Raw genomic sequence first — 12,384 nt, 5'->3', positions numbered from 1 at the left:
GGGGGGGCAACAGAATCCGGAGAAAGGTTTGATCATATTATTTGTCCCTTTTATCATGATGAGCAGTGTGGTGAGACCCTGAGTATGTTTGTCGTCCAAAAATGAGGGGCTAGTGAACGTAGCAGGGAGGCTTGATGAAGGTCGCTGTTAGGAGGGTAGAGAGACAGGTCAGCAGCCCTAGAGCTTTGGAAAGGAAAAAGTCCATCCATTAGGTTGAGAGAATTAACATGAAATAGCCTCCATCTTCTCAGTAAAGCAGGCAGGAAGAGAAGCTCCAAGGTCACTCCTTGGGTCATCCCATAGGTTTTGACTGCTTTGTTCAGCACTATATCCCTCAGAAGAGTAAGACACCTAGTAGGTGCTCAATAAATACTTGTCGAATGGGGGATTTGATTGAAACTGTTTGAAAGAAGATGGGAAGATCTCCAAGCATAGACTTGGTAGGTAAGGTGAATAGCTGTTCTATAGCCTGATCAGACCCAGAGCGGGTTTCATTGGGGGCATTTACATTCCAACTATGCCCATAAACACTGTTTTCAATAAAGGGAACAGATGTAGGTCTTGTTGCCAAATGATACCCTCATGCCCTGGCAGCCCATGTGTGGTCATCTCCAAAGCTTTAATAAACCCCGTCGCCACCTGGTGGGAGGGCAGGGTTTCACATGTGGCTCTTGGAATGAGTTGTCCTTTGGGACAGTACCTGTAATTAATTCTCCTCTTTGGTCCTGCCCTTCTAGAAAGCTGGCAACCCTTGAAAACAAGCTACGACCATCCCGAGCTCTCTCATGGTTCAGCTTTGGCCCCAGTGAGGGGGTTAAGGCTGTACTATTCTATTTCTTCTTGGAAAATGAAGTCAGGCCAGATTAAGGGTGCCACTGACAAGGCCATGTGAGCAGCATCCTCCTGGTGGTGGCCGCAATGCTCTGTACCTTGTAAAGCTCTGTGCGCATCCTATCCATCACTTACCATCAGGATGACCCCAAAGCGGTAAGCTGTTAGCAACTGACTGGCTTAGAAAGCTGTAGTCATTGATTAAGCCTTTCAAGATTTGCGTGAACTTAGGCAAATGGATTCAAGAGTTTCAGGAGTATTACTTAATTCAAAGAATTACGAACGGCTTATGCTGTTTTGTTGGTGTCCTGGTTCAGTTGGAACCTTTGTAACAGATACTGCAGGTGCTTTCATTTTAGGCACGCTGTACCCATTGCTGTGTGAACGTTTGTTTAAAAAAAAATAAGGACAATTCCAGCTAGCTTACTTTTACTTTTATATTTTTTTATTATCCTAAGGAGATGGGTTAATTATGAGTCGTTTGGCCAAAGTCAGTGTTAAACAAATGAGTTTCAGCAGCAGCTACGCCTGATTCCTATGGATTATTAGAACTCTTTAAAGAGCTATTATTTTGACAAAGCACAAAGCATCAAACTTTTCCGTTTTTTAATCTTTTTAATTAAAATATACATTAGGAAGGCGCATACATCTTAAGTGAATGGTCACAAAGCGGATACACCTGTGCACCCACCACCCAGGTAAAGGACTAGAACATGACCAGCATCCTGAAGCCCTTCCCCAGGCCTCTCCAGGTCCCTGACCTCTCTTCCCCAAGGGTAAGACCTATCATGACTTCTAACACCGTAGCTTAGTTTTGCCAGAGTCTCTTGTTTGTGTGTGTGTGTTGTATAACCTTTTTTTTTCTTCCCTGGTTTCTTTTACTCAGTATTATGTTTGTGAGATTCAGTCATGTTACTCAGAAAAGCTGTGGCTCATTGGTTTTTGTTACTGTATAGTATCCCATCATCTGAAAGAGCCAACAATCTGTTTACAAATTCAACACTGGCAGATATTTTGTTTTTTTCCTAGCCTGGAGCTATTACCAAAAATACTCCTGTGAGCATTGTCTGTGCTCCTTGGGGTATACATGCACACATTTCTGCATGTGATGACAGTCATAGAGCATGCACGTGTTCAGCCTGGGGAGATAATGCCAAACACGTTTGTGTCAAATGGTCATACTCACTGACCCTCACACTACCAGAGTGTCAGGTCTCTTTGCTCCACCTCCTCCCCATCCCTAGCATTATCTTTTTAACTTTAGCCATTTTGGTGAGTGTGTTTATGTATAAATATATATTTTATAATTGTGTGTATATATTTATATAGTCATATATAATATAGTTGTATATATACGTGTTTGTGTGTGTATGTAGCTATATTTCATTGAGGTATTAGGGTACTGTATTTTTTTTTTCAAAATTTTACTTATTTATTTGAGAGAGAGAGAGAGAACTAGTGGGGGAGAGTGGCAGAGGAAGAGAGAAAGAGAGAGGGAGAGAGGAAGCAGACTCCCCACTGACTAGGGAGCCTGATGTGGGGCTCGACCCCAGGACCTGGAGATCAGGACCTGAGCTGAAGGCAGACACTTAACTGACTGAGCCCCCCAGGTGCCCAGAGTACTGTATTTTAATAAACAACTAATTTTGTTTCCTTTAATAGCAGAACAGGGAAAATCATCTATGATTTCATAAGGATCATTAAAATCTTTTTGGTAATGAATGCACATCATCCTGTTTCCTTCTAGGCCCATCTCAGTGATCAATCCATGTCCCAACTGACAACAATGTGACACATCCATCAGAACCATCTAGCAAACAGAAGGATTCTTCTGTGTCTTTGAAACAGAACAAGGGAAATAGTCGATTACTATAAGCAATAACAGAAAAACAACAAAATTTTTAAAAAACGAAGCATAAACAGTAGAATAACTGAATATTACAGTTAGATTCATGTAACTCAACCAACCCAAAGCCAAGAGAGGTTAAATGATTAAGACCCAGATCAATTGCAGACAGAGCCAGAAGTAGAATTCAAATCCCCACCCTCTTACCCTTTAGGATACCCAAATTTTTAGTCAGTGGTCTTTCTGTAATCTGAAATGTCTTTAAATTTAATTTCCCAAAATTCAGAATAATTTCATAAGTGCACTAAGTTAACCATGAAAAAGATCACTATGTCTTGTGTTAAAAAAAAAAAAAAAAGATTTTATTTATTTACTTTACAGAGAGAGATCGTGCACACAGGGATGGTGGTGGATAGGGGCAGGGAGAGAGGGTGAAGCCGACTCCTCATCCCAGGACCCTGAGATGATGACCTGAGCAGAAGGCAGATGCCTGACAGAGCCACCCAGGCATTCCCCACTATGTCTTGTTAAAGAACAAAGTTAAACTGAGTAAATTGAAATATCAAATTGCCTTTATTTAAGACCCATGAGTCAGCAGCATCCCATCTAACAAATAGAGTATTCCAAGGAATTGAACCAAGTAGAAAGCTTTGAGAGGCAGAAGAGGATGGGATAATAAAGTTAAATAGCAGAAGAAAAGAAAGGATGGTTTCAGGCAAGGTCACCTTCCCTTAAGGGCAAGGGCAGGGGGTCTTATGCAGATTACCTCACTGGAGCTGGTCAGGAAATTCCAGACTGATGAGTTTAAAACCGAGAGAGGCTCAAAGTGCAGTTAGGTTAGCCGGGAAGTCTTGGAGCAACTCCATTTGGGGCCTATTGTTTCTTTTTTAACAGTTCCCACCCCTCTTGGTCAAACTTTCAGCCTGAGATGTGATCAAAATTGAAGGCATTAGCACCATCTCAGCTCCTGCTCTAGTTCTCACTGCTTTCATTCATCCTGGGTTTTGCTGACTCTCTGTGGTACTCACAGGTCATGACTTCAGGCTCACAGTTTTTTAGTTGGTCATTGTCTTTGTTCCCTTTTTGTCATTCCAGTCTTCGAGAGAGATCATTTACATAGTGGTTAGTGCTGCAAACATGTATTTAAAGCTCTCGGGAGAATACAGCACACCAGGGAGATTATTGTAACTATAAGCAGCATAATTCCCAACATTTGAAGCATACTTCAGAGCCATGGCCCCTAAGAACAAACCAATCAAAGAATGACCCCATTGACCAAGTCACCCTTTTTAAACCAAGTGGTTTGCTGAGTAATCTCACATAACTGAGTTGCAGCTTCCCCAGAAGTGTTAATCCAGGTACAGCTAGTTCAGTTGGCTACAACACAGACACCTCCTTACTCAGAACAGCTTTGGCCCGAGAGTCTAAGGATCTTTGCTGGGTAGCTAGTGTCTTAGCAACAGAATCTGCAGTGTCTCTAAGAGTTAAGGAGAGGTTTCGAATCATATTCTCATTTGTATTTATTCCTAAACTGGGGGGCAGTCAGGGTTTTAGCATGTATAGGGAGAGAATCTCCAAACCTGAAATAAAAAATCATTTTAAGTGCCTTACAAAGATGGGTGCTGCTGGTGTGCTCTCTTAACGAATGGGGACAGATCTGGTCTAGATGATCACGGGAACCTAGGGTTCAAATGTCCTAAGATTCACATAGGTAAATTGTCTAATTGGGTACATACTGCTAAGTGGGGAGCAGAGAGGGGGCGCGTTCAGGCATAATTTGCATTGACATTGGGATTCCAAGAGAAATTTTGGTCCCAGGGAGGATTCTTTGCATCATGACAAATCTAGCAATCTGAGAGCTAATCCCCACCCCCTTAGCAATGGCCTGAAGGATACAAGCATGGGCATTCTCTCTCCAGGCCAATGCCAGAGTGAAAAAAAGATAAAGGAGATAGGGCTTCATGTCTAGTTAAAGTATGAAATCTTGATCCAGCGTCTTGACTGAAGGCAGTCTACTTGGATGTCAGCTACTTCTCTTCCTTGTCAATTCAATTTGTAGGTCTGCCCAGGGCCAGATGTCAGGTGGAGACTTCTTTATCAGTGAGACAAGTACTGATTGTCTAGAGACTCAGGGTGTTCTAGATTTGCAGTAGAGTGTGGTCAGGAGTACTTGGTAAGGTCCCTTCCGATGAGGCATAATGAGGCTGTCTTCCTCTGAGGACACTCCCAGAATACCGAGTTACCAGGCTCTAGACCGTGCCCAACAGGATCCTTTGAAATGGGATCCAGAAAACCTTCTTTAATCTCTTGTTAATATGCTTAAGCATAAGACATAAGCATAAGACTTACTGTAGCTGGTCATACTGGCATGAAAGTTGTATAACTTCAGCAGAAGGTTCTATACCAGTAGACGTGGATCTTTCTGTAACTATCTTGTGTACGGTGACTTTCCCAAAATGTAGTACTGTGAATAATCAGCAAGACCAAAGACAATACTGTCAGCCATGGATATCTGTGGTCTCTGCAAGTTTAGACATTTTTAAGTTTAAAAATCTCGTTTAGTTCCCTCAACCTTGCCTGATGATTGAGGGTGATAGGGACAGTGGTAATCCACAGGAGGTTTGCAAAGTGTTCGTTAAGGCTCATATGATTTGGGGCATCTGGGTGGCTCAGTGAGCTAAGCATTTGCCTTCAGCTCAGGTCACCATCTCTAGGTCCTGGGATGGAGCCCCCCTTCAGGCTTCCTGCTCAGCCGGGGGTCTATCCCTCTGCCCCTCCCCACCACTCATTCTTGCTCTCTCTCAGATCAATAAATTTGCTCTCTCAAATCAATAAATAAAATCTTTAAAAAAAAAAAAAAGGCTCATGACTAGCCTAGTGAAGTGGGAACCTTGATCACTGGAGAATGTGGAAGGTATACCCCAAATGGGAAACTCATTTTCCAACAGATTCTTTGCCACTGTGAGGGCATCAGCCTCGTGGCAGGGGATGGCTTCAGCACACCTGGAAAACCCACACATGATAACAAAAATATATTGCTAACCCATACCAAGTAGCAGTTGAATGAAGCCCAGCTGCAGGCATTCAAAGGATCCAGAGGGAGGAGGTTCTGAGGCTTCTCTGGACAAAAGTATTTTCCCAGGATCATGGCTATGGCAGGTCATACGTGGCTGGTAGATTGTTTTTGCAATTTTATAGAAGCATCCCTACCAATATCTATTTATAATTTGGGTTATCTTAAGTGCCCTGGGGGTGGGGGGTGAAGGAATATGAAAACCTAAAAATGGAGTTAGGTGTAGGTCCAACTGTTGTTTAATTTCAATGTTAACCCATCTTCATTTCTCTGATTCAGGAGCAGACTGTTGCCATGTTACAAGGACATCAGGATCGCAAACATTAGGCAACAAGGAGCTTCTGCTTTTTTGCAGAAGCAGAATGGACTTCGTCCACACATGCCACAATCTACAGATGCTGTTGCCCCTGCCTTGTCATGAGAGCCAGCCGGGACGTTCCCTGGTCCTCCGTGCTCTCAGGGTGAGCCTCAGTTTTGATGACAGCAATTTCAGAAGTTAGGAGAATAGCAGAATAGCAGTAAGAGGACCCATTTACTTGTTGCCCAGTTTTGATTGGGGTCCCAGAGGGTGCAAGAAATCCCCTTTGTCTCCACAACATTCCAAAGTCACAGATGACTCCAAAGGCATCCCAGCTATCCATATCAATATGAGCAGTAAGTTCTTCTGATAACTGGCATGCTCAGGTCAAGCATGGAGCTCTCTGCTGATTGGGTAGATTTAGCTTGTGAGAGCTTTCCCCTTTCCAGCAGGTCAAACTGTGTAAGGACAGCACAAGCAGCCTGAAAATGTCCTTTTTCACCTCTACTCTATGGTCCCATCAATAAGTCAGACGAGATCAGGATTAGTTAGAGGGGTATCTCCTAAGTCAGGATGACGTGTCATGAAATGGGACTCCCTGCCTCAGCCCTGGGGCTCACCTTCATCATGTAGAGGTAGTAACAGAGCTAGATCAAGGGTGCTGCAACATTTAGGTGGTGGAAGCAGATGGATCGAAGGAAGTTAGTCTACCTGCAGAGAAATGTAGTCATTTCAGAGTGAAGACGACTTTGAACAAAGTGTGAAGTTTCCAAGTAAACCCCATTTCCTAGGGTCAGATATCCAGATGCTTCCGCTCACTCCACAGCTGTGGCTCTAGCTTGAAGACAGCTGCGACAGGCACAAGCAACTGACTCACACTGTGCTGTCAGCGGCAGGTCGGTGACCACGTTTGTGCGTGAGCATTCCCAGGGCTTGGTTACCCCCTCCCAGCACAGATAAGGTGAAAGGTTCTAAATACTTAGGTGGCCCTGAGGCGGGTGGCTCTTAAGGCACCTGTTTCTGTCTTCTAAAAATCTGCTCTTGTTTGTCCTTCCTTTTTTTTTTTTTTTAAAGATTTTATTTATTTATTCATGAGAGACACAGAGAAAGACAGGCAGAGACACAGGCAGAGAGAGAAGCTGGCTCCATGCAGAAAGCCCGATGCGGGACTTGATCCCAGGTCTCCAGGATCACACCCTGGGCTGAAGGTGGCACCAAACCGCTGAGTCACCCGGGCTGCCCTTGTTTGTCCTTCTAAGCATAGGGCTCAGGGACTGAGATTTTAGTAAGTTTACAGAGTGGGGAAGTTAATGGAGAATAATTAGGAACCCCCATAGTCTGCAATAAATGCACAAAGCTGTCACTCACTTGTAGGTCTCAAGAAATTCCTGAATTAGCTTAATTCCTTTTGGAGACAGCTGAATTGCTTCAGAGTTTAGCTCATGACTTAGGTACTGCACAATGTCCAGAGATCATTGTAATTTTGCCTTAGAGACTTGGCGTCCCTTTTCAGCTGTTACAGCAAACAAAAGACCCCTCTTTTGTGATAAGCACAGCAAAAGGTCATCTACATAATTACGAAAGGTTCGGTTTCCCATGGAACTGGAGGGGACTAACATCTCCGTGAAGTCACTTGAGAGAAATAAGAGGCGGCCTTGGTGACTGGTCGAGGTTTAACTGTCTAGGTACAGTATCAATCATTTCAGATAAAGGTAAATAGATACTGGCTGCTGATGTCCCCAGGGATACTTTAAAAAAAAAAGAAAAAAGAAAAGTCCAAACAGAGGTGCCCACCAGTGACCTGTGCATCAGATGGAACTTGTGACCTAAGGATGTTTGGGTTTAGAATAACTGGGGAACCAGGAATAACCATCTTATTCATAGCTCTCCAATCCTAACAAACTGCCCTCCCTGTCCATTAGGTTCCAGGATTGACATCGCCTCTAGGAACTTGGGCAGCCATGGTGAGCCCCTGGGCAGTGAGGTCTTCTACGTCTGCTGTTGAGGCCATGTATGGCCTCAGGCTGGAAGGGACCCTGAGGTAATGTAGGGAGTTTACTTATATCTATCCTAATCTTGGGTCCCACGCTTCTTATTCTTCCAATGTAAATAGTCGTAGGAGCCCACAGATTTTCGGGCTCCTCCAATTAAATAAATTTTGCTGGACTTCTCCCTCTTCTGTGCCAAGGACAGCGTATAAGGAACCTGAAAGATCAGGTTTAGGTTGGTCAGGAAAGTCTCAGGTGAACACTCCACTGGCGGCAAGGTGTGTTAGCCCTTTTAATCTAGGAGGGAGATCCCTACCTAAGAGATTGACAGGAACTGATTGACACAACAAAAAGGAATGTTTTTCAGCAAAAGGCCTGAGTCATTCGTACTGGCAGAGATAAAAATTGTCTCTGAATTTTAACAGACGCCCCACCCCACCCCCAACTCTGGAAACCTCCTTTTTACTTTGAGGGATCTGTCATCTTGAGGGTGGGGTTTAAGGCAGAGTGTAACTCCAGTATCTATTACAGTTTGCCAAGGTTTCTCATTAATCTTAACTTTGGCTTTTCCTTGGCAATTTAAGGGAATTTCTGATAATAGCTTTGCAGAGCAGCTTCCAGAATCCCTTCAGCTGTGTGAAGGGCTCTCCTCTGAAGGCCACTATGAGGCCACTGGAGAAGAATTTGCATAGGACCTTTGAGGACAAGCTCTTTTCCAGTGCCCCAGTGGATTACAGCTGCGACCTTGATCTTTGGACCAGCGTCTGGATAATGGACCCTACCTAGCAAGGTACAGTGGGGGAGGCCCAGGTGTTGTGTTGGGTCTCTGGCTTTGGAGCTGTAAAGCTAATAGCTTGGCAGATTTTTGTTTGCAATCTTACTCCAGGGTCCTTTGAAAATGCTCAGCTGTAGTCATGAGTTCAGTCAGACTGGTGGCCTCCCATCCTACTTTCTGCCTTTGTATTGATCCACTAATCTCAGGAGATAATCCATATACAAAGAGGGCAGCCAGAGCAGACTGGGTGACCTTATTTATTGCATGGAACCCCAAATGCCATAGAGAAAGGACTACAAACAGGGTTTAAAGTCTGCCCGAGAGTCATCTCTTTTTGTTTGCAAGTTCATATAACAGACCAATAAAGACGAGCAGGGAAGACTCTAGAAGTGGCTTATAAAAATTTGGCTGTGGGGCACCTGAGTGGCTCAGTTTGGTTAAGCACGTGCCTTCGGCTCAGGTCATGATCCTGGAGTCCTGGGATCGAGCCCATGTCAGGGCTCCCTGCTAGCGGGAAGTCTGCTTCTCCCTCTGCCCCTCCCTCTGCTTGTGTTCTCTCTCTCTCTCTCTCTCAAATAAATAAATAAAATATTTTTTTAAAAATGGTTCAGCTGCTATTTTCTGAGCTTTTGCTGGTCCCTGAGTTGTTGAAGGCCGATGACCTCGAATATCATCTTTGGGGTTTTGCATCCACTTTTGGACTTCACCAGGTCACACCAACATCTGTACAAGCCGATATAGGGTACCCGGGGGTCACAGACCCTGATGATGACTCGAAATTCTTCAAAAAATTTTTGGATTCCTCCCTAGATTTCGGGCATCCTTTGACTCTGGCGTTTAGTTCTGTCTTTAACCAAGGCATAAAGGGTACCTGAGGAGTTCCACCTGCAACCTCAAAGTTTTATTTTAAAAGGAAACTGTCTCATGGTCTCAGAATAGAAGGGCAGTTCAGTCAGACCATTAGTAAAATGCAGGTGGTGCTCGGATAAGAAGGATCAGGGGAGCAGTAGGGGTCATGTCAGTCTTATTTTTGTTGTTGTTTACCTCATGTATTTTTAACCTTTTTTTAAAAAAATATTTTATTTAATCATGAGAGACACAGAGAGAGGCAGAGACACGGGCAGAGGGAGAAGCAGGCTCCATGCTGGGAGCCTGATGTGGGACTTGATCCCAAGACCCCAGGATCATGCCCTGGGCCAAAGGCAGACACGCTCAACCACTGAGCCACCTAGGTGCTTCCTTTAACGTTTTAAAAGATTTTATTCATTTGAGAGAGAGTGCATGTGCGTGCGTGCGCGCACGCGCACACAGACACACACGCACACATGAGTGGGGGAAGGACAAAGGGAGAAGCAGGCTCCCCACCGAGCAAGGAGCCAGATGTGGGACTGGATCCCTGGACTCTGGAATCATGACCTGAGCTAAAGGCAAATGCTCAACCAACTGAGCCCCCCAGGTGCCCCTCTTTAATTTTTTTCTTAGGCTTTTGTGACAAGTCTTTTCATGAAGCTACTTTGGAATCTAAAAGCCTTTGGAAAGCTGCCGCCCACCAACTAAAATGGGCCTCCCATCCTGTGTGTCCAGCTTGGGATCCCTTGCTCTCAAGTGTGTTTCTTAAATGAGCAATCTTCTCTAATCAGAACATTCCCTATAATGGCCATTTTAATTCTAGATTATCTGTTGTACGTTTCTGCCATTTTGCTAGATATGTGCAGTTTCCGAGACTATTGTTCTTAAACATAATATTAGCAGGTGTGCCAAAGGTGGTGCGCTCAACTCTTTGGATATATAAAGGATCCCATTTCTTAATTTAGCTAGGTCTTTGCATTTCCTGGAGCCACACTAATACCAAGGAGGGCCTGGGAGTCTTCTTGAGGTGGCACATGCTCTAACAACCTTTAAATGTTTGCTCTGTGGCCCACCAATTTTTTTGACTTGAGATTCCCATTAGCAACTACCCCTTATGTAATACTCACCTGAGGCCTCCCACTACACCCAGTCTAGCCCAAATTGGACCCAGTCTGACCCTGGACCCATCCAACTTTGGTTAGTAACCACCAACACTGTATGGAATCTGGGAATGGGGGAAAGATTTGAACCAGCAGACCCCAAAGAACGGCGGGCTGATTCCAAACAGCTACCACCAGCAGTTCTCGGTGTGGAATCTGGGGATAGAACCAAGGGCTGGAAAAAAAAAAAAAGAATCAAGGGCTGGGGTTTCGAGTCAAATAGGAAACTGTGGAAAGTCAACTAACTCAGGATCCCAAAGCAAAGATAAAGGAGCTCAGAACTGAGAACTTACCAACAGCTCTTGGAAACAGGACAAGGACATAAAGGGTTCACGGGTGCAGCGCCTGTATTTCTCGTTCTCAAAGTTGCCAGTTTTCTTCAATTCCACTAATGCCATCAAATCTGCTAAAGAACAAAACTTCAGTTGAGTGAATTAAAGCATCTAATTGAATTTATTCGGTGTTTCACAAACATCCCATAGAAGGATGTTCCAGGGGACTGTAGGAAATGGAGTGTTTGGTTATGTACAACCCTAGTTGTACAAGCAGGACAAGAGTTATTTGCAAAAGAAAAAAAAAAAAAAGGATTGTTTCAGACAAGGTGACCTTCCTTTGGGGGGAAGTGCAGGGGTCTTAAGCAGATTACCTCCCTAGTGCTCCTCAGGAAATTCCAGACTGATGAATTTAAAATTCCATTCATAGGAGAGGCCCAAACTGCAGTAGGTATGAGGTATTAAGTCTTTGTGGGGCTTAACGTAAGTGACTCCCTTTTGGATCTGTTGTTTCTTTTGAACAGTCCATATGCTGCAATTATATAGCCATGCTTTTTCTCTCTGACTAATTAGAAGACAACTTGACACTAAAATCTAATCCCAGCAGAACATGTTATCTGGCTATCACTCTTCAGAAAGACAAAAGCAGTCTGCCTAAATTCCCACTACCTTCTTTTCCCACTACCTTCCTTTTTTTAAAAATTCTTTATTTATTCATGAGAGACACAGAGATAGAGGCAGAGACATAGGTCAGGGGGAGAAGCAGGCTCCCTGTGAGGAGCCTGATGTAGGACTCAATCCCAGGACCCTGGGATCACTACCTGAACGGAAGGCAGATGCTCAACCACTGAGCCACCCAGGCTCCCACTACCCTCCCACTACCTTCCTAAGGCAAGTCAAGCCTTAAGAGTTTTAATAAAGCCATCCACATAAATACTCAGCTCTGTTTTCCTATGAGGAGTCAAGAAGGGGGGCTAGCTCCATGTGATAGCTTTCTTGTAGGAAGATGTCACTACCGACCCATAATCAATAGAGCGTGAACTTTGAGTTATGGCTCTGCACTGATCCACATGCATTCATCCAGAGCTTCTAGATGACGAATGATACCTAACTAAACTTCTAGCCTCTGGCTAGTGACCAGAATATAGCTAACTTATCCCTGTAAGGTTTATGGTGTGAGTCTCTGCTAATGGCATCAGCACACTGGCTGTAGACTCTAATTTTCACTCATCTTGATTTGGGAAATGTAAATTCTCTTCTGTTTCATTGTGGGATTAATTTATAGTACTTTA

The 12,384-nt window shown here is 44.1% G+C and overlaps 2 long non-coding RNA genes across 3 annotated transcripts in view; one reads left to right on the top strand and one right to left on the bottom strand.

The window, feature by feature from the left end:
- Window positions 1-794: 794 nt before the first annotated feature.
- On the top strand, window positions 795-5,549 carry LOC129519801 (uncharacterized). Its single transcript, XR_008666446.1, has 2 exons — window positions 795-987; window positions 1,467-5,549. It is a non-coding gene; the product is annotated as an uncharacterized LOC129519801 (long non-coding RNA).
- Window positions 3,228-12,384, bottom strand: part of LOC129519784 (uncharacterized) — a 62,902-nt gene continuing 53,745 nt past the window's right edge. Inside the window, exons 7-9 of one of the 2 annotated variants that reach the window (XR_008666444.1) lie at window positions 11,114-11,226; window positions 10,788-10,995; window positions 3,228-6,759 (exon numbers count right to left, since the gene is read on the bottom strand). This is a non-coding gene — a long non-coding RNA (uncharacterized LOC129519784). The remainder of the gene's footprint in view (window positions 6,760-10,787; window positions 10,996-11,113; window positions 11,227-12,384) is intronic. The other variant, XR_008666445.1, reaches the window with a different exon arrangement.

The sequence above is a fragment of the Nyctereutes procyonoides genome, unplaced genomic scaffold (genome assembly GCF_905146905.1).
Source record: "Nyctereutes procyonoides isolate TBG_1078 unplaced genomic scaffold, NYPRO_anot_genome, whole genome shotgun sequence".
In the NCBI taxonomy this organism is placed as follows: domain Eukaryota; kingdom Metazoa; phylum Chordata; class Mammalia; order Carnivora; family Canidae; genus Nyctereutes; species Nyctereutes procyonoides.
The sequence above is the reverse complement of the archived record's forward strand: the minus strand, read 5'-3'. Positions and strand labels throughout refer to the sequence as shown.